Consider the following 27,971-nt stretch of genomic DNA (forward strand, 5'->3'; position numbering starts at 1 on the left):
CCACGCTGTCAGCACAGGGCCCAATGAGGGGCCCAATCCCACAAACCAGTGAGATCATGACCTGAGCCAAAATCGAGTCAGATGCTTAACTGTCTGAGCCACCCAGGATCCCTTCTTTCTCTTTCATATTCTACATCCAAAGTCACAATGCAGATCTCATTAATGCTATCTTTAGGAAGTTACAAATGTGGAAAGGGGGAAGATTAGAATAAACCCTGTTACGTTGGGACTGTAACTGGAGTCTTGGTATAAACCTCATAGTTATATACAGAACTATACAGGGAAGAAATGTCTGTGTATACATGTGTGTGTGTATACATACAACTATTTCCTAAATCTTTCCACTGAAAGGCCTAGAAGTGATAATATCCCAGTATCTAATATCTAGATCTTGGTTTCAGAGAACCAGAGCTTCCTGGAGAAATGGCTGATTGGAGGCCAGGAAAGAAGAAGGTTCAAGAGCTTGGAACACCTTGAACCAAAGTAAAAAAGTGCTCAAAGAATGATGTCAAAGGACACAGGCTCTACCTTCAAGGGGTTCCTGCTGGCCAACTCTATGCAATGAACAAGTGCCAAGTGCCAAAATCAGTAATAGTAAAGGATTATAACCACTGAATAAAACAGCAATCCATGAATACATATTGAAATAAACAGATGAAGGGGGAAAGCCCTGCTTTATAATCAAATGCCAACTAACCAATATATAAGGATTGATGGCATTAAAAAAAACCAGCATCTCACAACCATCACTGTAAGAACTGACACAAGCAACAATAATCATGGATGTTAAAGCTAGAGAGAGAAAGTTTAATGCAGAACAGGAGATTTATAAAGTCTCAAACTACTTCTCCACAAAACACTCACTTTACAGTGGAGAAACCTTATAGGCAAAAACCATCTTAACCAAGTGACAGAAGTTAACATCACTATTAACAGGGCAGATCATGGGGCGCCTGGGTGGCTCAGTCAGTTAAGTGTCTGACTTTGGCTCAGGTCATGACCTCGCGGTTCGTGGCTTCAAGCCCCGCATTGGGCTCTGTGCTGACAGCTCAGAGCCTGGAGCCTGCTTCAGATTCTGTGTCTCCCCCTCTCTCTGCCCCTCCCCTGCTCACGCTCTGTGTCTCTCTGTCTCTCAATAATAAATAAATGTTTAAAAAAAAAAAAAAAGAATTTTAAAACAGGGCAGATCAACAGTATGTTCCTCCAAATATAACAAGTTAAGAACACAGCATCACTTCTGCAGTATGTTTGTCCAAAACTGTATAACCTGAACCTAATCATAAGGAAACATCAAACACAAATTTTTGGATAGTTTACAAGTTACTGGTCCAAGTCCTTCAAAAATGGAAAGGTCATAAAAGATAAGGAAAGACTGTTCGGACTGAAGAAAAATAAGAAGATGTGACAACTAACTGCTACACAAGACCCTGTACCTTTAACCATTATTGGGGTAACTAGCAAAATTCAACCGGTCTGTAGAGTCCATGGCAGTACTGTATCAGTGTTCATTCCCTGATCTTGATGGTTGTGCAGATATCACACAACAATCATTGCAATGTACTGAACTGTGTCTCCCCAAAATTCGTATGGTGAAGTCCTAAACCGCAGTGGGGGAGGAGGTAATTAAGGTTAAACAAGGTCATGAGGGTGGGGCCTTATAGGAAGATAAGAGTGTTTCTATAGGAAGAGACAGACACCAGAGAGCCCTCCTACTCCCAACACCCCTGCCCACCATGAGAGGACACAGTAAGGAGGAGGCTGTCTATAAATCAGGAAGACAGCTTTCACCAGAAGCCAAACCTTGATCTTGGGATTGAACTTTGATCTTGGGCTTTCCATGTTCCACCTTAGAAATGTGAGAAAACAGCGGCACCTGGATGGCTCAGTCGGTTGAGTATCCAACTCTTGATTTCAGCTCAGGTCATGATCTCAGAGTCATGAGATTGAACCCCAAATCAGGCTCGATGCTGAGTGTGGAGCCTGCTTAAGATTCTTTCCCTCCCTCTCTCTCTCTCTGTCCCTCCCCTGCTTGTTTGCTTGCACAATCTCTAAAATAAAAAATAAATAAAAAAAGAAATGTGAGAAAATAAATTTATGTTGTTTAACAACTTGTGGTATTTTGTTATGGCAACCCAAGCTTATTAATGCAACAGAAGGAGAATATCTTTGTTTTTAGGAAACAGACAATGAAGTATTAAATAGGGCATCATGGCTGCCTTATACTTTCAAATAGTTCAGCAGAAAGAAGTGTGTGTGTATATGGAGAGAGCAGTAAGAGATAAGGAGATACATGTTATTACTAGGGAATTTGGGTGAAACGTACAGGAGGTCTTCGCATTATACCACAACTTTAAATTTGAAATTATTTAAAACAAATTTTAAAAAAATGTTAAACTTTTATTATTGAGAGAGAGAAACAGAGCATGAGCAGGGGAGGGACAGAGAAAGGGAAAGACACAGAATCTGAAACAGGCTCCAGGCTCTGAGCTGTCAGCACAGCGCCCAACGCGGGGCTCGAACCCACGAACCGTGAGATTGTGACCTGAGCTGAAGTCACTCACCCAGGTGCCCCTTAAAACAAATTTTAAAAAATTCATAGATTCCAACTACTACTTACCACTTTGTTGGTCTAAGTCATAATCATCTTTTGCTTTAATTATTGTAGTAGCCTCCTAACTGGTCTCCCTGCTTCTACCTTGCCTCACTTCAGTCTAACCTCATCTCAGAAGAATGATCCTTTTAAAATATAAATCTGATCATATTACTCCACTATTTAAATCCCCTCCAATAACGTTCCCCTCCTTCAAGATCAAAATCTTACAATGTCTTGTAAGTCCTAAACAATCTGACACCACATTATTTCTGATCTTCTGTCCTGATCACCATTCATCCCATTCCAGGCACCTTACTGATAAAAGGCCTGCAGCACACCTGGCCTATGCAGGGTCACACCCACCTCAGGGTCCTTTAAGCAGCCTGCTCCCTCTGCTTGGCACATTCTTTTCCCATAGAGTCTCATGGTTTACTCTCTCATCTCATTCCCCCCACCCCCCGCCATTGCCTTTAAATATTTGCCTAATTTAAAAAAAATATTTACTTGGGGCGCCTGGGTGGCTTAGTCAGTTGGGTGTCCGACTTCGGCTTAGGTCATGATCTCGCGGTCTGTGAGTTCGAGCCCCGCATCGGGCTCTGGGCTGACAGCTCAGAGCCTGGAGCCTGTTTCGGATTCTGTGTCTCCCTCTCTCTCTGACCCTCCCCTGCTCATGCTCTGTCTCTCTCTGTCTCAAAAATAAATAAATGTTAAAAAAAATTTTTTTTTTAAATTAAAAAAAAATTTACTTGTAAGGATATTTAGTACAAATAATGACAGTGCCACAGAAATACTTAAAGAAAATTACACCTTTTCACAAAGAATCCATATCTTCTCTTTAAAAAAGATAAATCCTGGGGTGGTTCAGTAGGTTAAGCACTTGACTCTTGATTTTAGCTCATCTCATGGTTCAAGAGTTAGAGCTCCAAGTTAAGTTGGGTTCTGCGCTGACAGCATGGAGCCTGCTTGGGATTCTCGGTCTCCATTCTCTGCCCCTCCCCAGCATGTGTACATGATTTCTCTCAAAAATAAGCAAATGTTAAAAAAGAGAGAAATGTTTAAAAATATAAATCCTCCAACTTCCTTAAAATCACTAGGTAGATTTGTTGAGAGTTAACAAGAAAAAAATAATTATCTGGAAGAGCATCAAGGTGGTAGAGAGAATACTGAACTACAGAGAATCATTGGGAGTGCCACAATGATCCACAACTGTGTAAGGACAATCATCTATATCTAAACTGCGACACAATGAGAGTGAAAGGGTGCTAATGCCATCAGGATGTGTGGTCACCTATGTGTAGGGCTGAGCCAAGAACTAGCTTCTGTAAAATGAAGGCATTCAAACAGTTTCTAAGACTTTTTTAAAAAGCTAAAATACCATTTTCTTTCTCTTTTGTGAACTAAAGATAATGAACAGTGCTGTACTCTTTAGAAGTCAGACCTGGTGGCTCAGTCGGTTGAGTGCCGGACTCTTGATTTTGCCTCAGGTCATGATCCCAAACTCATGGGATGGAGCCCAGCACTGGACTTTGCACTGAGCATGGAGCCTGCTTGAGATATTCATTCATTCATTCATTCATTCATTCTCTCTCTCTCTCTCTCTCTCCCTCTGTTCCTCTCCCCAGGTCTAATTTAAAAAAAAAAAAAAAGTCAGAGACACTTTGTTTACTAGGCCTTTAAAAAAAAAAAAAAAAAAGAGGGGCATCTGGGTGGTTCAGTTGGTTAAAAGCATCCAACTCCTGATTTCAGGACAGATCATGATCTCACTGTTCATGAGATTAAGCCCCACACTGGGCTCCTGCTGACAGCATGGAACCTGCTTAGGATTCTCTCCCTCTGCCCCTCCTCATGCACATGCATTCTTTCTCTATTTCAAAAATAAATAAACATTAAAAAAAGAGAGTGCTTTGATATTTTGCTTGGGGGCTCAGATTTACAATGAAGCTTATCTGGAACAGATTTATCAACGAACTTAAAATCTACCTTAACCTCTCCCTTAATGAGATGTTCTTGTTGGGACTGGGGAAACATGTACTAACTCAGTTATACTATTGTTATATAAGAACCCTGGCAATCTATGTACCATCCCAACAAACTAAGTCTTACACTAATATCACACAAATGAATGTGATATCCTAATACAGAAATTACAGATCTCAAGAGCTATACATTACTGGAGGTCACACTGTATTCGCATTTAACTTAGAATTCCTCTGCTTCTAGTTTTACTGCTTTACAGTGCATTCTCCAGACTACTGGGAATTCATCCTACAGATATGCCTGCTCCTATGTACAAATCTATGTATAAAAAATACTCTCTGCAGCACTATTTCCAACAAAAGCCTAGAAATATCCTGAAAGTCCATTAATAGGAGATTGGGCAAATAAATCATCTACACTCAACTGAACAGCACATAACTATTAAACAGAGGACATTCAATAGTTCATTTACAACCTTCTCCAAGATATAAAGGGAAAAGCACAATGACGTAGTATGTCACTATATAGGTGCACAAAAAATACAAATAAGCATACATTTTATATTCACAGAGAACACCTCTGAGAAGATAACAAGAAACTGTTAATAGTAATGCCTCTGCAGAAAGAAGAAACCAAGGATCAAGAGAAGCAGGGGCTGTCATGATAAAGGAATTCATTTTTTTTACTGTATACTTTTTGGAATTTCATTTGGGCACGTACATTACTTACGTGGGCACGTACATTAAAACGACCACTACAGGAGCACCTGGGTCTCTCAGTCGGCTGAGCACCCGACTTCGGCTCAGGTCACGATCTCACAGTTTGTGGGTTCAAGCTGCTCATCAGGCTCCATGCTGACGGCTTGCTCAGAGCCTGGAGCCTGCTTCAGATTCTGTGTCTCCTTCTCTCTCTGACCCTCCCCCGCTCACGCTTTGTCTCACTCTGTTTCTCAAAAATAAATAAATGTAAAAAAAAATTTTTTTAAAAAAGACCACTATACTGCTACATTTTAAGCCCTTTCTTAATACTGCTAAAACACTTTGTGCATAGATACTGTTCACTTGGAGTTGAAAATATCCATTAACAAATGTCTCCCCAGCAGACCATGAGCTCCTTGAGCACAGTGGCTTTGTATCCCAATGTCAATCAACTATTTAGCAGGTATACAATAACTTCTATCGGATAAACAGATACTAACCAAAGCCTCACTTCTAAAATCACCCCCCATCCAGACCTCATCTTCCCCTACGCTCCAAACTATCTGCTTCTCTCTCCTATCAATTAACCCCAAATGTTCTGGGTTCTCCTAGATAACACCATGCAATAATCTAAGAGGAGAAGAAATCTTTTACTCCTGTCCCTTGTTAACCAAGTCCATCTTCTATAAATCTATTATTACAGAGTCTTAAACAATCTGCACCATTGCACTTTTATAACATTTATACTCTTTTGAAGTTTGACCTAATTTCACCATTATTGGTGAAAATGCTGACTAAAAGAGGAAGATCAAATAAGCAATGTAATCTGTTCTACCTTGGGTGCTAAGGATAGTCCTGTCTCAAATCCACGTATCAGAATTCTCACTCCTTTCAGAGGTTGGTATTGTATAAAGAAAACAGAGGGGCACCTGGGTGGCTTGGTAAGTTAAGCATCCGACTCTTGATTTCAGCTCAGGTCAAGATCTCACAGGTCATGAGTTCGAGGCCTGCATTGGGCTCTGTGCTGACAGTATGGAACCTGCATGGGATTCTCTGTCTCCCTCTCTCTGTCTGCCCCTCTCCCGCTAGCATGCACATTGTCTCAAAATAAACAAACTTAAAAACTTTTCATTTAGGAAACAGAAATTGGACCCAGAAAGAGATCAAATTCTACCTTACTTACTAACTGGGTTATTATCTTGACAAAAATTACATGTCTCCAAACCTTGATTTCCGCATCTTAAAATGAACATAATAGTTCAAAAGGCTTTTGGAAGGAATAAATAATGTATGTAAAATACATTTGTCGTATATACTACTGTTGCAGAATATTTCAAATATTTCACTAAGAGTACTTGTTTTTTCCCAGTTTTCTTTTTTTTCTAAGCTAGTATATATGAGGTAAGTACAGGAAAAAGTACCATCTAATTAAACTAAATTAAGGTATGTATGGCAATAGTTTCTTCCTTTTTAACTTTGGCCTCTGAAAATGGAAAGAAAACAAGCTTTGTGTTTTTTAGCTCCTCCAATCCTAGGACTCCCTTGCTCTGCTCTGGCTGCTAACATCTAGGAGGCTCATGAAACATCTAAGCTGCCAAAAAAACAGAGGCCTGATCACCGGGAACTCTCATCTTCAAAGAAGTCTTTGAGCTTCAAGTCAACTGTTTTCTTCTCAGCTGACCTCAGAAACATTTGTTCTGATTGCAGTAACACTAAGTATAGAGATTCATCTTAATTGTCTAATTGCTTCTATCTAATAACTACGCAGAATAACTATGTACATATCATTTCATCAGCAAAATGTTTTAAAAAGTTGATTATAACCCAAATTCTGCTACTACATGACTCAGCACTGGCTAATCACATGGCCAAGCTGTTTGCTCATAGATTTAAAAATTGTTGGGGTGCCTAGTTGGCTCATTGGCTCAGTTTGTTGAACGTCCAACTTTGGCTCGGGTCGTGATCTCACAGTTCATGAGTTCAAGCCCCACATCAAGCTTGCTGCTGTCAGCCTCTCAGCATGGAGCCTGCTTTGGTTCCCCTGTCCCCCCTCCCGCCCCCCCACCCCCACCCCTTCACCACTCGTGCTCACTCTCAAATAAATAAATAAAAACATTAAACAAAAATCTGTTCTGGAGCGCATGGCTGGCTCAGTCAGAAGAGCATAAAACTCTTATCTCAAGGTTGTGAGTTTGAGCCCCATGTTGTGAGTAGAGATTACTTAAAAAAAATTTTTTTTTACATTTATTTATTTTTGAGAGACAGAGTACAAGTGAGGGAGGGGCAGACAGAGAAGGAGGCACAGAATCCAAAGCAGGCTGTAGGCTCGGAGCTGTTAGCACAGAGCCCGACACGGGGCTCGAACTCACAAACCGTGAGATCATGACCTGAGCCAAAGTCAGACGCTTAACCGACTGAGCCACCCAGGCGCCCCTAAAATAAATAAAACTTAAAAAAAAAAATTTTGTTCATGCTATTCCTTCCATCTAAAATGACCTTATTTTGGGGCGCCTGGATGGCGCAGTCGGTTAAGCGTCCGACTTCAGCCAGGTCACGATCTCGCGGTCCGTGAGTTCGAGCCCTGCATCAGGCTCTGGGCTGATGGCTCGGAGCCTGGAGCCTGTTTCCGATTCTGTGTCTCCCTCTCTCTCTGCCCCTCCCCCGTTCATGCTCTGTCTCTCTCTGTCCCAAAAATAAATAAAAAACGATGAAAAAAAATTAAAAAAAAAAATAAAATAAAATGACCTTATTTTTCTCTTTTCATTTACTTGACTTCTCATCTCAAATCCCAAGTCAAATCTCTGGTCCTCAATGAAAGAAAGCTCCTGAAACCACTTCCATCTTTCTTCGCTCTGAACACATACTGTTCTTAGATTTAATATGCAGTGTTTCACGAATTAGCTTTTCCTTGGCTACACTGTAAACTCTTTGAAAACAGAATTATACCTTTTACTTCTTTTCTATCTTCCGTAGTGCTGAGTATGAACTAGCCTTTTAATATGTATTTGTTGACCACCTGCCCGTCTGGCTTAGTCTAACTTGAGCCCAAGGAAAGATTATTCCTATTCCTTCAATGAGTACTAGTACAACTATTATTCATATCAATGAAAGGAAATACCAGTGTGGCTGATCCAAACAACTTAACTTTCCAAACATTTCCATTGTGTGTTTAGAACAGATCATATCAATTATTCAAACAAACTTACCTTGGTAATTACATGCTTAAGCTTACATCACAACAACCTATCACTCTCCATACCTTATTCTTCTCTAGAAGGTAGGGAAGAGAGATGCTGCCAGGAGTAGGAAAGGATAACTTACCAGAAACAATGTATTCACCAGGGTATCATTTCAACATTAATATCACCGCTACATAGAACATGTATGAAACAGGGAGTTGTAAAATTACACATGTACAAAAAAACTTAGAGGGGTGCCTGGGTGGCTCAGTAAGTTGAGCGTCTCACTCTTGGTTTCGGCTCAGGTCATGATCTCACAGTTTGTGAGTTCGAGCCCCACGTTGGGCTCTGCGCTGACAGCACGGAGCCTGCTTGGGATTCTGTCTCTCCCTCTATCCCTTCCCCTTCCCCGCTCACTCTCTGTCTCTCTTAGAATAAAGAAACTTAAAAAACAAAACAAAACAAAAAAAAACAAACACCTTAGAAGAATTAGTTTCCATAAAACTTTCATAATCTCATGTCTGCCAATCAGTTGTCACAGTTAGGTACTGTGCCCTGACTTTTTTTTCTCCATCTATTTAAAGAACAGTTCCAAGAAGCAGTCTAGTATGACCTGATGCACCAGTTCCCAAATTCTGGCATTAGCCCCTGTGAAACTTCCACTGGTTTACAGAGAAATAAGAAAAATAAGGATATACCAGCACATTTTTCCTAAAGCAAGATGTATCCAAGTTAAGGATTATTCTTTATTCTCCCTTCCTACTTTTCTGGTAATTAAAATTTGTTTTTGGGGTGCCTAGGTGGCTCAGTTGGTTAAGACTCTTGCGATTCCTGATTTCGGCTCAGATCGTGATCTCAGGGTTTGTGAGTTCAAGCCCCGCATCAGGCTCTGTGCTGTCACTGGGATTCTCTCTCTGCCCACCCCCCTTCTCTCAAAATAAATAAATAAACTTAAAAAAAATATTTTTAAATATAAAATATCTTATGAAATGATGGTAACAATTTTAATGTCTTTAACTGGCAATATAAACAATCCTATTTCAGCACCCTTAGTTTTTTACTTTCTTAAATTGATTGGCCCATGTCTAGAAACTAGTAGTCGAATGGTTCTTCTCTGACTCTGACTCAACATGAGCTACAAAAATAAATGCATGCTTAAATACTTCATCTCTGGGGCGCCTGGGTGGCACAATCGGTTGAGAGTCCAACTTCGGCTCAAGTCATGGTCTTGTGTTCCATGGGTTCGAGCCCCACATGGGGCTCTGTGCTGACAGCTCAGAGCCTGGAGCCTGCTTCGGATTCTGTGTCTCCCTCTCTATCTACCCCTCCCCCACTCACACTCTGTCTCTCTCAAAAATAAATAAACATTAAAAAAATTTTAAATACTTCATCTGCTTAATCTGCTTTTTACAATCAATAATTGACTTCTCTTGTAACTGTGCTGGGAAAATTTCTTTCTTGAGATTGTATGAACCCATGGTCTGAAGATCACAGAAATGCAAGAAGCCACAGTAATACATAAAAACTATATTTTAAAGGGGCACTTGGGTGGCTCAGTCAGTTAAGCGTCTGACTTCAGCTCAGGTCATGATCTCGTGGTCCATGAGTTCGAGCCCCACATTGGGCTCTGTGCTGACAGCTCAGACTGAACCTGCTTTGGATTCTGTGTCTCCCTCTCTCTCTGCCCCTCCCCTGCTTGCACTCTCTGTCTCAAAAATAAACATTAGAAAATTTAAAATAAATAATAATAAAGACTATGCTTTATTTATCCCATGAATGCAATGGTGGCTTAACCTTTAAAAACTTATAAGTATCATTCACTACATTTACAGAAAAACTCTTGATAAAATTCAGTGTCCATTTAAATGGATATTGCTAGCAAATAACAATTCCTTGTTGGAAATAAAAAGGAGTCACATAACCTCATAAAATCCTAAATACAAAGAGTGAGAAACCATAAGGGGAAGACTATCATATATATCAGATCAGTTCTTCCAGACTGATCACTAGATTCAATACAATTCCCACCCAAATCCTAATAAAATATATTGAGGAATCTGACAAAGCTGATCCTCTGTTGTATATGGATATGCAAAGGGCTCAGAATAACAAAGACATAAGGGAGAAGAATCTGGTCTTCCAGATACCACAACATCATATAACAGACTATGGAGTTTGCAAAAAATAGACAAATGGACTGGTGAAACTGAACGGAGAGCCCATAAACAGACCTGTGTTTAACTGATATTTACAACAGGGCAGTATTGCAGATCAGTGGAGAAAAGGAGAAAACTATTCAATAAATCGAACAGGGTCAATTGTCTTTATATTTGGGAAAAACTGAAAATGAATTCTATCGTGTCATACATAAAAATTAATTCTGAGTGGAATAAAGACAAATACAAAAGGCTAACAAACAAAAACGTTGTAACACAAAATACAGAACAACATCTCTATGACCATAAAGTAGGGAGAGTTCCTAAGCCAGACAGTGTGCTATACCATAACAAATATAAACAAGTATGCTTACCACAATACATACAAAAATTCAGTATTATTAAAATTAAGAACCTCTCTTCATCAAAAAGACACCACAAAGACAGTACCAAGACAAACCTTGAATTGGGAGAAGCCCTTTGTAATTTCTAATGTGGGCAAAAGACATAACAGGCATTTCACAGACAGGAATCTTGAATAGTGAATAATCAAAAATGAACTCCATTTATAATCAGGAAAATGTACATGATCACAATGAGATAGCATCTACCTCCCTTTAGTGACAAAAAATTAAGAGAGCTGACAAGATGTTATGATGAAGATATTATAAAATAGAACAGTTACTGACTTACTATTTTTTAAGTTAAGTTTATTGAGGTATGATTTACATATGGCAAAATTCACCCTTTTTAATGCACAGTTCTATGAATTTTGACAAATTTATAGTCGTATAACCACCACAGTTAAGATACAGTTCTATTACCCCCAAAAACCTTCAAGCCCATTTTTAGTGAACCCCACTCCCACCCTCCAACTCCTATAGTCATATAAATGAAAGTATATAATATGTAACCTTTTGAGTCTGACTTCTTTCACTTAGCAAAATACGTGACATACATCTATGCTGTGCATACCAATACTTTATTCTTTTAGTCATTATTTTAAAAATTGTGATAAAATACAGGTAACATTTCTTTTTATTGTCATTTGTCAGTTTTTCTTGTTGAAGGATATTTGTGTGGGTTTTGTCTGGTTTTGTTTTAGGTAATGCCAATGAAAATCACTACAAACATTTCTTAATAGTATCTTTAAAAGAGCAAAATTTCTTGATTTTGATGAAGTCCAATTAAGCAAAAGAATTTTCAATGGATTGTGTTGTTAGTATCCTAAGAAATCTTTGTCTAACCCAAGGTCACAAAGACTTTCTCATACTTAACGCTGAAAGACTGAAAGGGGAACAGAATAAGGATGTTTCCTCTACAACCAGAAGTTCTAGCCAAGTACAGTAATACAACGAAAAAGAAATAAAAGGCATACAGATTAGAAAGAAAGAAATAAGGGGCGCCTGGGTGGCTCAGTCAGTTAGGCATCCAACCCTCTGTTTCGGCTCAGGTCATGATCTTGTGGTTTGTGAGTCTGAGCCCTGTGTTGGGCTCTCTACCGTCAGCTCAGAGCCTGCTTCAGATCCTCTGTCCCCCCTCTCTGTCTCTCCACAACTTGTGTGCTCTCTCAAAAAGAAATAAACATTTAAAAAAAAAAAAAGAAAGAAATTAAACTGTCTCTATTTGCAACCAACATGATTTGTCTAATTAGAAAATCATGGGCACCTGGGTGGCTCAGTTGGTTAAGCATCTGACTTCGGCTCAGGTCATGATCTCAGAGTTTGTGAGTTCAAGCTCTGCATCAGGCTCTGTGCTGACAGCTCAGAGCCTGGAACCTGCTTCAGATTCCGTGTCTCCCTCTGTCTCTGCCCCTCTCCCACTTATGCTCTATCTGTCTCTCCAAAATGAATAAACATTTAAAAAAATAAAAAATAAATCACAAAGAATCTACAAAATAGATACTAGAAGTAATGTGAGTTCAGTAATTACAGGATACATAATGGCAAGGCTAAATAAATAAATAAATAACAACAAGACAGTACCTTTTTTTATTTTTATTTTTTGGCAGTACCACTAATAGACTCATATAGTTGGGGAGCCTGAATGGCTCAGTTGTTTGGGCGTCTGACTTCGGCTCAGGTCATGATCTCACGATTCATGAGTTCGAGCCTTGTGTGGGGCTCTGTGCTGACAGCTCAGAGCCTGGAGCCTGCTTTGGTTTCTGTGTCTCCCTCTCTCTCTCTGCCCCACTCCTGCTCATGCTCTCTTTCTCCTTCAAAAATAAACATTAATAAAAACAAAATCTTTTCTAAAAGTTTCCCTTAAGTATAGCTTTACTGCAACCCAACCCAGAACTTTTCCTTTAACTCAAGACCCGTATATCTATCTACCTGTCTATTGGACATCTCCACTTAAGTATCTGAAAGACATCTCAAACTTAACCTGTTAAAAACTAACCTCTTGATGTCCCCCAAATCTTGTCCACTCAAGGTCTTCATCACTTAGCTAATGACAACATCATCACTCAGGGCACAAACCTTGGAATTATTGGAAACACACACACACACACACACACACACACACACACACACACACACACACGATTGGCTATTTGTCTATCTTCAAAATATATCCAGAAATCATTTCCTTTTTATCACCTTTATTCCTGTCACTGCAGTCTAAACCACCATCATCTCTCACCTGGACTGTATACTCTACTTATAATAGATCTCTCTACTTCTGACCTTTCCTCGACCTTTCCTCTTTATTGTCTGTTCTTACATGGCAGTGGAGGACCCTTTTATTTTTTTTTTTTTACTTTTTTTTTTTTTTAATGTTTATTTTTTTTTTGAGAGCCAGAGAGAGAGAGAGAGAGACAGAGTATGAGCAGGGGAGCGGCACAGAGAGGGAGACACAGAATCCAAAGCAGGCTCCAGACTCTGAGCTGTCAGCACAGAGCCTGATGCAGGGCTCGAACTCACGAACCGTGAGATCATGAACTGAGCCAAAGTCGGACACTTAACCAACTGAGCCATCCAGGTGCCCCTTTGGGGGACCCTTTTATTTTATTTTTTTATATATTTTTTTAATTTTATTTTTTATGTTTTTAAATTCACATCCAAGTTAGTTAGCATGTAGTGCAACAATGATTTCAGGAATAGATTCCTTAGTGCCCCTTACACATTTAGCCCATCGCCCCTCCCACACCCCCTCCAGTAACCCTCTGTTTGCTTTCCATATTTATGAGTCTCTTTTGTCTCCCTCCCTGTTTTTATGTATTTTTGTTTCCCTTCCCTTATGTTCATCTGTTTTGTCTCTTAAAGTCCTCATATGAGTGAAGTCATATGATGTCTTTCTCTGACTGATTTTGCTTAGCATAATACCCTCCAGTTCCATCCACGTAGTTGCAAATGGCAAGATTTCATTCTTTTTGATTGCCAAGTAATACTCCATTGTGTATATATACCACATTTTCTTTGTCCATTCATCTATCGATGGACACCTAGGCTCTTTCCATACTTTGGCTATTGTTGATAGTGCGGCTATAAACATGGGGTGCATGTGTCCCTTCAAAACAGCACACCTGTATCCCTTGGATAAATGCCTAGTAGCGCAATTGCTGGGACGTAGGGTAGTTCTATTTTTAGTCTTTTGAAGAACCTCCATACTGTTTTCCAGAGTGGCTGCACCAGCTTGCATTCCCATGGGGGACCCTTTTAAAATGTAAATCAGTGCATGTAACTCTCTGCTAAAATCCTCCCAATAGTTCCTCCTTTCACTCTGAGAAAAGCCAAAGACTGCCTGACATGATCTGCTGTCTCTCTTCTCTCACTGACCTTACCTACCTTGCCCCCTCTCACTCCGTTCCAGCCAGTGTTCTTAAACACTTTTCCTTGAACATATCAGATATGCTCATACCTTAGGGTCTTAGTTAGAACTGTGCCCTCTACCTAGAATCCTCTGCCTCCAGATACCACTGCGCTGACTCAGTATTTTCAGGTCTTTACTCAATTCTCACTCTCAAACCTTGAATACTACAACCTGTCCCCCCCAATCTCCATCATTAATTCCAAAGCCCTTTGCACTATTTTTACTTTTTCCCAAGAAGACTTTATCATCTTCCATCAAACTAGATCATTTACTTTTTCCTTATGTTCACTGGCTGTCCATTTCCCCACCAAACGTTGGATCCACAAGATCAGAAATCTTAATGTATTCCCAAATGGCACATACACAGTAAGCACTCAATAAAAGAGTCACACTAGTTTTGACATGTAGTATTATTACTGCTCATTGCTACATACTGCACTGATTTCTTCTTCGACCTGTGAATTATTTGGAAATGTACATTTTAATTTCCTTTTTTTTAACGTTTATTTATTTTTGAAACAGAGAGAGACAGAGCATGAATGAGGGAGGGGCAGAGAGAGAGGGAGACACAGAATCGGAAGCAGGCTCCAGGCTCTGAGCCATCAGCCCAGAGCCCGACGCAGGGCTCGAACTCACGGACCGTGAGATTGTGACCTGAGCTGAAGTCAGAGGCTTAACTGACTGAGCCACCCAGGTGCCCCTACATTTTAATTTCCAACAAAGTGAAACCTTTTGTTTTTGTTGACTTCTATGTTAATAGCACTATGATTAAAGAGCATGAATTTGTACGATACAGAGCATGTGAAAATTAATCTTGCATTAGGGGCTAGTACACATCCGAACTGTTTAAAGGGGGCAGGGTGCTGGATGGTACAATTGGTTTAAAGATTCCACATATGAGTTTTTGGAAGACAGAGGCAGCTGCACCCCACTCCTGCTCCTGACTCCCCACTGTTCACTCTCCTGAGGAACAAGTTGTTCAGGAAGCCAAGCTGTGTCCTTGGCCTTTAAAGATACTGAAAGACACTTGTGGAACCAGAGGTGGCAATTCACTGAATTAAAATTAGTCTAGGGGCACCTGGGTGGCTCAGTTGGTTGAGCGTCCGGCTTCCGCTCAGGTCATGATCTCGAGGTTTGTGAGTTTGAGCCCTGCGTCGGGCCCTATGCTAACAACTCGGAGCCTGGAGACTGTTTCAGATTCTGTGTCTCCCTCTCTCTCTGTTCCTCCCCAGCTCTGTCTCTCTCTCTCAAAAATAAATAAACATTTAAAAAAAAATTTTTTTTAAATAAATAAATAAAATTAGTCTAATCAATCACAATGCAAAGATATTTGGAGGAGTTATGTACTGGCTTGATCAGAGGTGCAAAGGAAAACAATCTCAAAGTCAAAGGACCAGTTTGGATGCCTCCCAAAACTCTGAGAATCACTGCAAGAAAAACTCCTTGTGGTGAAGGTTCTAAGACTTCAGATCAGGGCACTTAGCTGGCTCAGTTGGTAGAGCATGCAACTCTTGATCTTAGGGTCATGAGTTTTAGCCCCATGTTGGGCCTTATAGCTTACTTAAAACAAACAAACAAATATTAAAAAACACTCAGGATCATTTTCAAATGAGGATCCACAAGTGACTCATTGATTTGCACAGTCCTTCTGAGATTGTTAATCAGATTACTTCTATCAGAACTGAGCTGAGCTTGAAGTCACCATTGCAGATTTAAGTATCAACCTTTTAATAAATTATCAGTTGTTTAAATAAATATTCCTCATTTGTCCAAAAAGCGTGCATATTTTCTAATTTTAGAGCACAGGGTTCTCTATGTCAGTCCATTATATCAGATGCCGTAGTACAAATTTTGTATATTTTTGCATATTTTGTATCTGCTTAAACTACCAGTAATTAAGAGCTGTTTTAACTCTCCTATGAGGATAATGGAGTTGATAAAATCTCCTTTTAGTATACTAATGTTTGCTTTACTTATTGATATTATTTTATTAGGTGCATACAAATTTAGAACAGATATATCTTTCTTGTCATTGAACTTTTTGTCATTTTAGGGACCCTCTTTATCCCTAATGTTTTTTGTTATTCAATCAGCTACCACAGTGATGTTTTTTATTGTTTTTGGTCAGCAACTGCCTTCTACCTTTAACATCTTTTTGGGGGAGGGGGGGTAAACTTTTCCATTTTAGATAAGTCTCTTAAAAAAAAATCCAAACCAGTCATCTCTGTCTTTAAACTGCTGGGATCATTTTATTTACATTTAATTGTGACTGATATATTTGGACTTGTTTTTATTTGCCTTGCTTTTTCTGTGTGTCATGTTTTGCTATTCTCTTTCCTGCCTCTCTGGCAAGTTCTTTCTTTTTTTTTTTTTTTATTAATTTATCTATTTTTTAATTTACATCCAAGTTAGTTAGCATATAGTGCCACAATGATTTCAGGGGTAGATTCCTTAATGCCCCTTACCCATTTAGCCCATCCCCCCTCCCACAACCCCTCCAGTAACCCTGTTTGTTCTCCATATTTAAGAGTCTCTTATGTTTTGTCCCCCTCCCTGTTTTTATATTATTTTTGCTTCCCTTATGTTCATCTGTCTTGTATCTTAAATTCCTCATATGAGTAAAGTCATAATATATTTGTCTTTCTCTAATTTCATTTAGCATACTACTCTCTAATTCCATCCATGTAGCTGCAAATGGCAAGATTTCATTCTTTTTGATTGCTGAGTAATACTCCATTGTATATATATACCACATCTTCTTTGTCCAATCATCCATCGATGGACATTTGGGCTCTTTCCATACTTTGACTATTGTCAATAGTGCTGCTATGAACATTGGGGTGCATGTGCCCCTTCGAAACAACACACCTGTATCCCTTGGATGAATACCTAGTAGTGCAATTGCTGGGCCATAGGGTCATTCTATTTTCAATTTTTTGAGGAACCTCCATACTGTTTTCTAGAGTGGCTGCACTGGTTTGCATTCCCACCAGCAGTGCAAAAGAGATCCTCTTTCTCCGAATCCTCACCAACGTCTGTTGTTGCCTGAGTTGTTAACGTTAGCCATTCTAACACATGTGAGGTGGTATCTCATTGTGGTTTTGATTTGTATTTCCCTGATGATGAGTGATGTGGAGTATATTTTCATGTGTCAGTTGACCATCTGGATGTCTTCTTTGGAGAAGTGTCTATTCATGCCTTTTGCCCATTTCTCACTGGATTATTTGTTTTTTTGGGTGTTGAGTTTGACAAATTCTTTACAGATTTTGGATACTAAGCGTTTATCGGATATGTCATTTGCAAATATCTTCTCCCATTCTGTTGGCGGCCTTTTAGTTTTGCTGTTTCCTTCGTTGTGCAGAAGGTTTTATTTTGATGAGGTCCCAATAGTTCATTTTTGCTTTTGTTTCCCCTGCCTCTGGAGATATGTTAAGAAGTTGCTGTGGCCAACATCAAAGAGGTTTTAGCCTGCTTTCTCCTCGAAGATTTTTTTTTTTTAATTTTTTTAACGTTTATTTATTTTTGAGACAGAGAGAGACAGAGCATGAACAGGGGAGGGGCAGAGAGAGAGGGAGACACAGAATCTGAAACAGGCTCCAGGCTCTGAGCGGTCAGCACAGAGCCTGGCGCGGGGCTCGAACTCACGGACCGTGAGATCATGACCTGAGCCGAAGTCGGATGCTTAACTGACCGAGCCACCCAGGCACCCCTCTCCTCGAAGATTTTGATAGCTTCCTGTCTTATATTGAGGTCTTTCATCCGTTTTGAGTTTATTTTTGTGAATGGTGTAAGAAAATGGTCCAGGTTCATTTTTCTGCACGTCTCTGTCCAGTTTTCCCAACACTATTTGCTGAAGAGACTGTCTTTATTCCATTGGATATTCTTTCCTGCTTTGTCAAAGATTAGGTGGCCATACATTTGTGGATCCATTTCTGGGTTCTCTATTCTGTTCCATTGATCTGAGTGTCTGTTTTTGTGCCAGTACCATACTGTCTTGATGATTACAGCTTTGTAATACAGCTTGAAGTCTGGGATTGTGATCCTTCCAGCTTTGGTTTTCTCTTTCCAGATTGCTTTGGCTATTTGGGGTCTTTTCTGGTTCCGTACAAATTTTAGGATTGTTTGTTCTAGCTCTGTGAAAAATGCTGGTGTTATTTGATAGGGATTGCAGCAAGTTTTTATTCCTTAATTCTGTTTTCCCCCTTGTAGTGGCTGGAAGTTACATATTCTATTTCCAGTCATTTAGTAGCTACTTTCAACAGATACAAGGCTCTTAGAATACTCTTATCTCAAATTAACCTCTTCTTGACCTATGTTAACAAGTATTTTAATTCTGACTTTTTAAAAAACTCCACACATTAAACATTACTTTATACAGATAATGTTAATTTAGATTTACTCTCATGGTTACCTATTTGTTAAGCACTGCATTGTGTCTCTCAGACCATCTTTCTGGGATTACTTTTCTTCTTCCATATTTAAATTATGTCCTTCAATGGTGCCTGGGTGGCTCAGTCAGTTGAATGTCCAACTCTTGATTTTGCTGATTTTGCCTCAGGTCACAATCTCACAGTTCATGGAATTGAGCCCCACATGGTGCTCTGTGCTGACGGCAAAGAGCCTGCTTGGGATTCTCTCTCCCCCCCACCCCCGCCCCGCCCCTTCACTGCTCCTGCTCTCTCTCTCTCTCTCTCTCTCTCTCTCTCAAAAATAAATGTTGAAAAAAAGTATATATCCTTTAGAAGGTCCCAAAGTGAGACATGTTGGTTTCCAGCTTTTGTCTTTCTGGAAGTGTTATCGTTTAGCCCTTGTTCTTAAAAAAAAAATAGCTTTGCTAGGTATACAATTCCAGGTTAATAGTTGTTTGCTCTCTGTACTTAGTTTTTTTAAATTCTTTTTATTTATTTATTTATAAATATTCTTTATTTATTTTTGAGAGCGAGAGAAACAGAGCACAAGTGGGAGAGGGGCAGAGAGAGACAGAGGCACAGAATCCAAAGCAGGCTCCAGGCTCCGAGCTGTCAGCACAGAGCCCGACAGCAAGTCCCGAACCCACAAATCGTGAGACCATGACCCAAGCTAAAGTCAGATACTCAACCAACTGAGACACCCAGGCATCCCTATTTATTTTTGAGAGACAGAGATGGCGTGCGAGTGTGCACAAGTGAGGGAGGGACAGAGAAAAGGAAGAGACAATCCCAAGCAGGCTTTGTGCCATCAGTGCACAGCCTGATGCGGGGCTCGAATTCATGAACCATGAGATCATGACCTGAGCCAACATCAAGAGCCAGGCGTTTAAATGACTGTGCCATCCAGGCGCCCCCTCTCTGCACTTTAAAAATTTCATTCTTGGGGCGCCTGGGTGGCTTGGTCGGCTAAGCGTCTGACTTGGGCTCAGGTCATGATCTCACGGTCCGTGAGTTCGAGCCCTGCGTCAGGCTCTGTGCTGACCGCTCAGAGCCTGGAGCCTATTTCAGATTCTGTGTCTCCCTCTCTCTCTCTGCCCCTCCCCTGTTCATGCTCTGTCTCTCTCTGTCTCAAAAATAAATAAACGTTAAAAAAAATTAAAAAAAAATTTTTTATTCTTAAATCTTCTGACTTCCACTGTTGCTATCAATCTGTCATTCCTTTGCAAGCTACCTATTTGCTCTCTCTGGCTATTTTTAAGGGCTTTTCTTTGTCTTTGGTAGTCTTCAGTGTAACTACAAAGTGTGCAGTTATAGATTTCTTCTTATTTAACCTCTTTCATACCTGTTCTGCTTCCTGTACATTCATGTCTTTCACTAATTCTTCAAATCTCTCAGCCATTATTCTTTCAAATATCACCTGCTCTCCAGTCTCTCCTTCTGGGACTTCAATCACACATATGTTAGATTCATTACCATTCCCAGCAACTTATCTCTCAGCATGATATTCTGGGAAATTACTTTAGATCTTTCTTTCAATTAATCCATCCACTGAGCTTTTAATTTCAAAAATTATATTTTTCATTTCTAATTTCACTTGGTTCTTTTACAAATCGAAGTAACTATGTCTGAGAGTCTTTCATTTCTTGTTGTATTTTAGATTCCACTGGCTTGGTAATTTTTTTTATTGTGAGTTTATATTTGAATTTTATCTCTGGGAATTCAGAGAGCTTAATCAGAAAAGGCATTCTCTCAAAACGTATTTGCATTTGCTCTGGTGAGGGCAGGGGCAGAAATCAGACCTTGGTCCAATTTAGCATCCTTCTCAGATGGCTATTCCATTTGCTGTAGGCCAAAGACACAGTCTTCCATTAGTACAAATATGAGCATTTGCCCTTAGGGCAATCTTGCCATTTCTGTCTGCTCACAGCTCATTGTCTTGTTTCAGCTAACTCTTCCCTTTTGTAAGTGAGAACAGACCCTTACAGAGCATCCTTGCTTTTTAGCATATACAGTAATGCATTAAAAATTATGCTTGCACAGGCGCCTGGGTGGCTCAGTCGGTTAAGCGTCTGACTTTGGCTTAGGTCATGATCTCGCGGTTTGTGAGTTCGAGCCCTGTGTCAGGCTCTGTGCTGACAGCTCAGAGCCTGGAGCCTGCTTCAGATTCTGTGTCTCCCTCTCTATGTGCCCCTCCCCTGTTCATACTGTCTCTGTCTCTCAAAAGTAATTAAATGAAAAAAAAAATTATGCTTGCAGGGTGCTTGCATGGCTCAGTTGGTTAAGTGTCTGACTTTGATTTTGGCTCAAGTTATGTTCTCATGGTTTGTGGGGCTAAGCCCCGCATTGGGGTTCTCTCCCTCCCTCTCTTTCTGCCCCCCCCCCCCCCGTTCATTCACCCTCTCTCTCAAAATAAGTAAACTTTAAAATAACTAACTAAATAAATAACATGCTTGCAACCTTCTCTACAGAAGAATTCCAAATAATTTACATAGATACTACCTCCTAAAGGAGATAGAGTATAACTCCCTACTCCCTTAAATGTGAACTGTGTATAGTGACTTCTTTGCAAAGTATACAGTATGATAAGAGGGGAAAGAGTAACTTTACAGGGAAGAAACTGGACAAACATGGCCTCAGCCAGGTGATCAAGGTCAGCATCACCAGTGAGAAGTCATGTTGTAGGATACCCTTGATATGATGTGATGAGAATAGCACTTTACCTCTGCATACTTCTTCCCAAGCACCTATAACCTCCACTAATCATGAGAAAAACACCAGACAAAGCCATAATTGGGGATATTCTACAAAATAGCTGAACAGTACTCCTTAAAACTGTTGGAAGGGGTTTTTAAAAATTTTTTTTAACATTTACTTATTTTTGAGAGACTGAGAGAGACAGAACACAAGCAGGAGAGGGGCAGAGAGAGAGGGAGACACAGAATCTGAAGCAGGCTCCAGGCTCTGAGCTGTCAGCACAGAGGCCGACACGGGACTCAAAGCACAGAGGCTGAAACCCACGGGGCTCAAACCCACGATCCGTGAGATCATGACCTGAGCTGAAGTCAGACACTTAACCAACTGAACCACCCAGGCACCCCAAAACTGTTGGAAGTTTAAAGGAGCCTAAAGAAACATGATGACTAAATAATGTGGAACTTTGCATGGGATCCTAGGACAGAAAAAGACATTAGGCAAAAACTAAGCAAATCCACAAATAAAGTATAGACTCCAGTAAATAATTATGTATCAGTATTCTTCCGTTAATTGTAACATATGCACCATACTAAAGTAAGATGTTAACCGGAAAGGAAACTGGGAACTACAACCTTTGTAACTTTTCTTTTTTTTTTTTTTTTTTTTTTAATTTTTTTTTTTTTCAACATTTTTTATTTATTTTTGGGACAGAGAGAGACAGAGCATGAACGGGGGAGGGGCAGAGAGAGAGGGAGACACAGAATCGGAAACAGGCTCCAGGCTCTGAGCCATCAGCCCAGAGCCTGACGCGGGGCTCGAACTCACGGACCGCGAGATCGTGACCTGGCTGAAGTCGGACGCTTAACCGACTGCGCCACCCAGGCGCCCCCCTTTGTAACTTTTCTGTAAATCTAAAGCTACCCTACAACATTTATTTTTTAAAACTCTATTTGTTGCAATTTCTGCCCATTTAGTTGTTTTTTTAGTGAAAGGATCCTGCAAAATCCAGTCTGTCATATCACCGAAACAGAAGTCCTTCTATTTACTCTTCTGCCCAATATAATCATGCTCCTTCCCAGAACTATACTCCAAAGAAATTCCTCTGGCAAGCTTTCTTTCCTTGATTTCTGAAAAATCACTTTGCTCTGATCCTCTCATCTACCTATGACACCTTTTCTTCTCCTAACCCCTGAAACTCTAGTGTTTCCCAAGATTCTTTCATTGGCCCTATTCTCTTCTCAAACACTGTCTCTTGAAGTGTTCGTTCATCCATTACCTACTACCAATATGCTTACAATTGCCAAGTCTACACCTCTACTTCAAAGCTCCCTCCCAAATACAATAGAGTGGTTATGAACATCTTTCTTAAGTGAGTCAAACCTAGTTTTAAAGCCCAGCCCTGTTTCCAACTGCATGACCCTTTCTAAACACTGCTTTGCTCATTTATACAATTGGGATAATAATAGTCCTACCCATTCAAAGGTTGTCAAAATTACATGACATAATACACATAAAATTCCTAGGACAGCATGAAGTCAACTGTCAATAAATATTAACAAATATTAGGATTATAAGCACCATCTATATGGCTAATTATCTACCAAGCAACTCTTCTCAGATGCTCTCCAGACACTCCAACTTCGTATGTTCAAGCCTGCTTTCATCATCTACTTCTTCCTCCCAAATTCCCTGCCACCCAAGACAGAATCCACAGAATATGTCTTTCAATCTTTCCTCTTATCCCCAACATCCAACTCTTTAATAAGTTCTATCAAATTCCACTTTCTAAATACCTCTTTAGATCTCTTCTGCTTTCTCCACTACCACTATATTAATTCAAATCTTGGTCATTTGTTGGATTATTATGATGGCCTCCTGACATTTCCCCAAATATATTTATTTTTAGTAACTGTAATATCAGTTTTACATATTACAGTTTACTGTCCTATTTTAAATATCAAAATACAACATTTTGGTTGGCATTATACAAAAGCAGCTCCATTTGTCTTTCTTGGTTATCTTTAGCTCTTCCTCCCCCAACGCACTCATTTTCACCACAAACTCCTTACCCTGTTTACTACCATTTACTACTCAGCTCAGGAAACTCCCCTGACTCAGTCCCCTCTCCTCTTGTCACCACCCACTTATAGGGTGAGTCTGCATCTGAGGGCAAGAACCCAAAGGATCTTTCCTTGGGGAAAGAAAGGATTTAGATCTCTAGTAGTGTAATCTTAACCTAGTTGGCCAAGAAAAAAAACCCCAAAACTTCAGCAATTTTGAACTACTTTTGCCATATGGCAAAAAGATACTTAAGTCCAACCCAACCAGCTACAGCCACAGGGCAATTATAAAGATGCCTCAGGCCAAAAGACCAAAGTCAAAAAAGGAAGCAGTAGAGCCAGCAGCAGCTGATGACTTATATTAGAAAGATTACCTACATTTAATATTTTATAAATATTAAAATATATATTAAAAATAGAAATATATAAAAATATAAATTTTAAAATCAGCTTTGTGTTAGATGATTTTTCCAACTGAAAGTTAATATGTTCTTTTTTTTAAAGTTTATTTATTTTGAGAGAGCAAGAGAGAGAGTGCAATAGTGAGTGGGAGAGGAGCAGAGAGAGTGGGAGAGAGAATCCCAAGCAGGCTCTGCACTGCCAGTACAGAGCCTGATGTGGGGCTCAATCCCACAACCATGAGATCATGACCTGAGCCAAAATCGAGTTTGATGCTTCGGTGCCTGGGTGGCTCAGTTGGTTAGGTGTCCAATTTCAGCTCTCACATTTTGTAGGTTCAGGCCCCACATCGAGCTCTCTGCTGTCAGTGTGGAGCCTGCTTTGGAGCCTCTGTCTCCCTCTCTCTGCCCCTCTGCACATGTATGTCTGTGTTCTCTCTCTCCCTCTCGAAAATAAACGAACATTTAAAAAAAAAAAAAAAAAAAAAAGAGTTGGATGCTTAACTGATTGAGCTGCCCAGACACCCCCCCCTTTTTTTTTGCTATATGAAACAATGAGTAAATGAACCTTTTTTTTTTTTTTAAGAGTTAAGTAAAAGATTTAATTTGATTCTTCTATGGGGAGAGGAGTTGAAAATAGGTCTTCACTTTGCAGTCATCATCTGTAAGAAATCTTCAGTTGACTTGTCCATCTCCATATTTTTACTTTATGTTTTAATAATAATTTTCAAAATATGATGGGGCACCTGGGTGGCTCAGCCAGTCAGGTGTCCAACTCTTGGTTTCAGCTCAGGTCATGATCTCACAGCTTTGTGGGTTCAAGCCCCGCATCAGGCTCTGTGCTGGCAGCATGGAGCCTGCTTGGGACTCTCTCTCTCTCTCTCTCTCTCTCTCTCTCTCTCTCTCTCCTACTCTCTGCCCCCCCCCAAAAAAAAAACTTTAAAAAATAATTTTCAAAATATGCAATATATTAAATTTCTGGCTTCACTGATTGCAGTGTTACAATCACTATCTAATGTAGCTTTTGTGCCCATACATAGTTACTTTCTTTTTTGACATATTTTACTCCCCTTTATTTCAAAAAATCATGACTTTTATTCCTTCTCTTTGTCTTTTCCATCCTAACTTATTGTCACTCCCAGCTTCTGATTCTTTCACACCTTTGTATATATATGGAATTCCTTCTTTCACCTGCTTTACATCTTTTTTGAGCACCTGAATCCTCCATGAAGACTTTCTTATTACACACAAATATAAATTGGTTCTCTCTGTTCTTTTAATATATGGAGTTTCATAGAAAAACTTCCATAACAAAGTTTCACAAAGTGTGTTCCAAGGAACACTAATTACATAAGATGGCTAGAAAAGAAAGAGATTCCGTGGTCAAGTAAGTTTGGAAAATACTGAATGTTCTATCCCCCACACCTCTTGGAAATTCATGAAACTAAAGGTTCAGCAGCATGAAAAGGTTTAACTTTAATTGGGTAGTTCCTAAACTTTGACATTGACATTTAAACATGACTTCTGCGGAAATGCTATACTTTGTACTAAGTACAAATTCATAGTTATTTTTGACAGGTTATTTAAAAAGATTTTTTTTTTTTTTAAACTAAGTAATCCCTATGCCCAATGTGGGGCTTGAACTCACAAGTCCAGGATCAAGAGGTGCATGTTCTACAGACTGAGCCAGCCAAGTGCCCAACAGTAGGTTATTTTTTTAAGATCCAGCAACACTAAAGAGATGGCTGTCACTTTGAAATCCCTTCCTTTGAGATGCATTTTCATGATAGCACAACAGCTATAAAAACATATGAAAGATTCTTAAAGTCTATGAATTCCTGGAACTATAAGATGTTCCTATATGAATAGCCACTTGAAATAAAGCAGGTAAACAGTTTCTAAATTATGTGTTCTCTGGGCATTCGCTAGTTTATTTTTTGTTTTTTAGAGAGAGTACAAGCAGGGGAGAAGGGCAGGGAGAGGGAGGGGGAAGGGGGGGGAGAGAGAGAGAGAGAGAGAGAGAGAGAGAGAGAAAGTCAGTCTTAAGTGGGCTCCACGCCCAGTGCACAGACCAACACAGAGGGCTTGATCCCACGACCTCAGGTCATCTGAGCCAAAATCAGGAGTCAGGAGCTCAACCTACTGAACCATGCAGACTCCCCATGGGCATTCACTAGCATTAATAAGAAAGAACTAAAAAATTCACATTCATTCCTTTGAATTAACTTTAAATTTTCACCTAGGGAAGGGCACCTGGGTGGCTCAGTTGGTTGAGGGTCTGACTCTTGGTCTCAGCCAGCTTGGGTCATGGTCTCGCGGTTCATGAAATCAACCACTGCATTGGGCTCTATGCTGACAGTGCAGAGCCTGCTTGGGACTCTCCCTCTCCCTCTCTGTCGCTCCCCTGCACTCTCTCTCTCAAAATAAATAAACTTAAAAAAAAATTTCAGCTAGGAAGAATTAAAATTAACTAAAATTAACTGGAAGAATTTAAAGCTTAAGCAGACAGGCTTGCACGAAACATGGTATAAAAAATGTATACATAGCATAGTTGCGTTTAAAAATGACAATAGTGGGCCGTGCCTGGCTGGCTCAGCTGTGGAGCCTGACTCTTGATCTTGGGGTTGTGTGAGCCCCCCATGGTATAGAGATTATTTAAAAATAATTTTAAAAAAATAATAAAATAAAAAAATAATTTTTAAAAATCTTTAACAAAATGACAACAGTGGGAGCTAAGACAGAGGCATAGTAGGAGTACCCTAGGCTCATCTCATCCCTCAAACACAACTAGAGAACTATCAAAAATGACAATAGTTACCATCTGTTGAGCTCTCAAAATGTCAGGTAGTTTGCAAAGTACTTTATATGAATCATCTTTTTTAATAATGCCAATAATCATGTAAGGGAAGCTATACTATTATCCTCCATTTATTAAAGGCTTTAAAAAGTAGCAACTATAATGCCTACTGGAGTCCCAAACCCATGTTCTTTGCCAATTAACCACTATACGATATTCCTATATATGTAAATCTAACAAAATTGTGTGTAACCTACATAGCAGCAATTCTCATCTGGGATCAGATTTAAGGAAGATTGATTAGTTAAGCATGTTCTATATTCTACACCCTCTTCAAGGTGCTGAGGATGTAGTGGTGGACAAAACCAATTTCCTGCTGTCAGGTTCAGGGGCTTACATTCTAGTGAGGGGGGGGGGGGGCGGGTGGGGAGATGGGAAGGACAACACACACTTCCCAGCAAGTAGTATCTTATATAGTAACGAGAAAAACTGAAGAAAATTTAAAAGGTGATGTGATAACAGAATGATGGGGGAAAAGAGGGTAGGCTCTTGGCTATGGTAAAGGGTCAACCTCTAAGGAGATGACATTTGAGCTAAGACCTGAAAGACAAAGATATCAGCGCAAAATTTTCATATAAGCAGTAATTTATAAAATGATAGTGATAATATAAATGGTAGTATATTTCTATATACTTATTTGGCAAAATAAAAAGTTGGCAAATTTATGACCTCACAAATTAGAATAATGGTTATAATTAAATGATTGATAAAGTCTGGAAACCACTGGGCAATATGCAGTATTCAGATGAGAGACAATGGATGTGTACTTTGCAGAAACTTAATAAAGGTCATTCTATATTGTAAAGCAGTAGTTCTCAAACCTTTTGGTTTCAGGATCCTTTTACACTTTTTTTTAAAACGTCTATTTATTTATTTTGAGGAGAGAGAGCACAAACGCACGCAAGCACGCGCACATGAGCAGGGGAGGGGCAGAAAGAGGGAGAGAGATTCCCAAACAGGCTCCACACTGTCAGCACAGAGCCCAATGCAGGGCTCAATCCCATGAACCATGAGATCATGACCTAAGCCAAAACCAAGAGTTGGAGGCTTAAACGACTGAGCTACCCAGGCACCCCTACTCTCTTAAAAATTACTGAAGATCCCAGAGCTTTTGTTTATGTGGGTTAAATCTATGCC

At 39.8% G+C, this 27,971-nt stretch overlaps 1 protein-coding gene and 1 long non-coding RNA gene across 9 annotated transcripts in view; both read right to left on the bottom strand.

Annotated features, from left to right (window-relative positions):
• RPRD2 (regulation of nuclear pre-mRNA domain containing 2) overlaps positions 1–27,971 on the bottom strand; it is a 99,829-nt gene that overhangs the window by 58,481 nt on the left and 13,377 nt on the right. The gene's annotated exons all lie outside the window — the stretch shown is intronic.
• LOC128773428 (uncharacterized) lies at positions 7,535–19,065 on the bottom strand. Its single transcript, XR_008417655.1, has 3 exons — positions 18,124–19,065; positions 8,014–17,887; positions 7,535–7,764 (listed from the first exon to the last, which is right to left on the bottom strand). It is a non-coding gene; the product is annotated as an uncharacterized LOC128773428 (long non-coding RNA).

This window comes from Panthera pardus, unplaced genomic scaffold (assembly GCF_024362965.1).
Source record: "Panthera pardus isolate Hobbes unplaced genomic scaffold, ASM2436296v1 HiC_scaffold_11, whole genome shotgun sequence".
Lineage (NCBI taxonomy): Eukaryota > Metazoa > Chordata > Mammalia > Carnivora > Felidae > Panthera > Panthera pardus.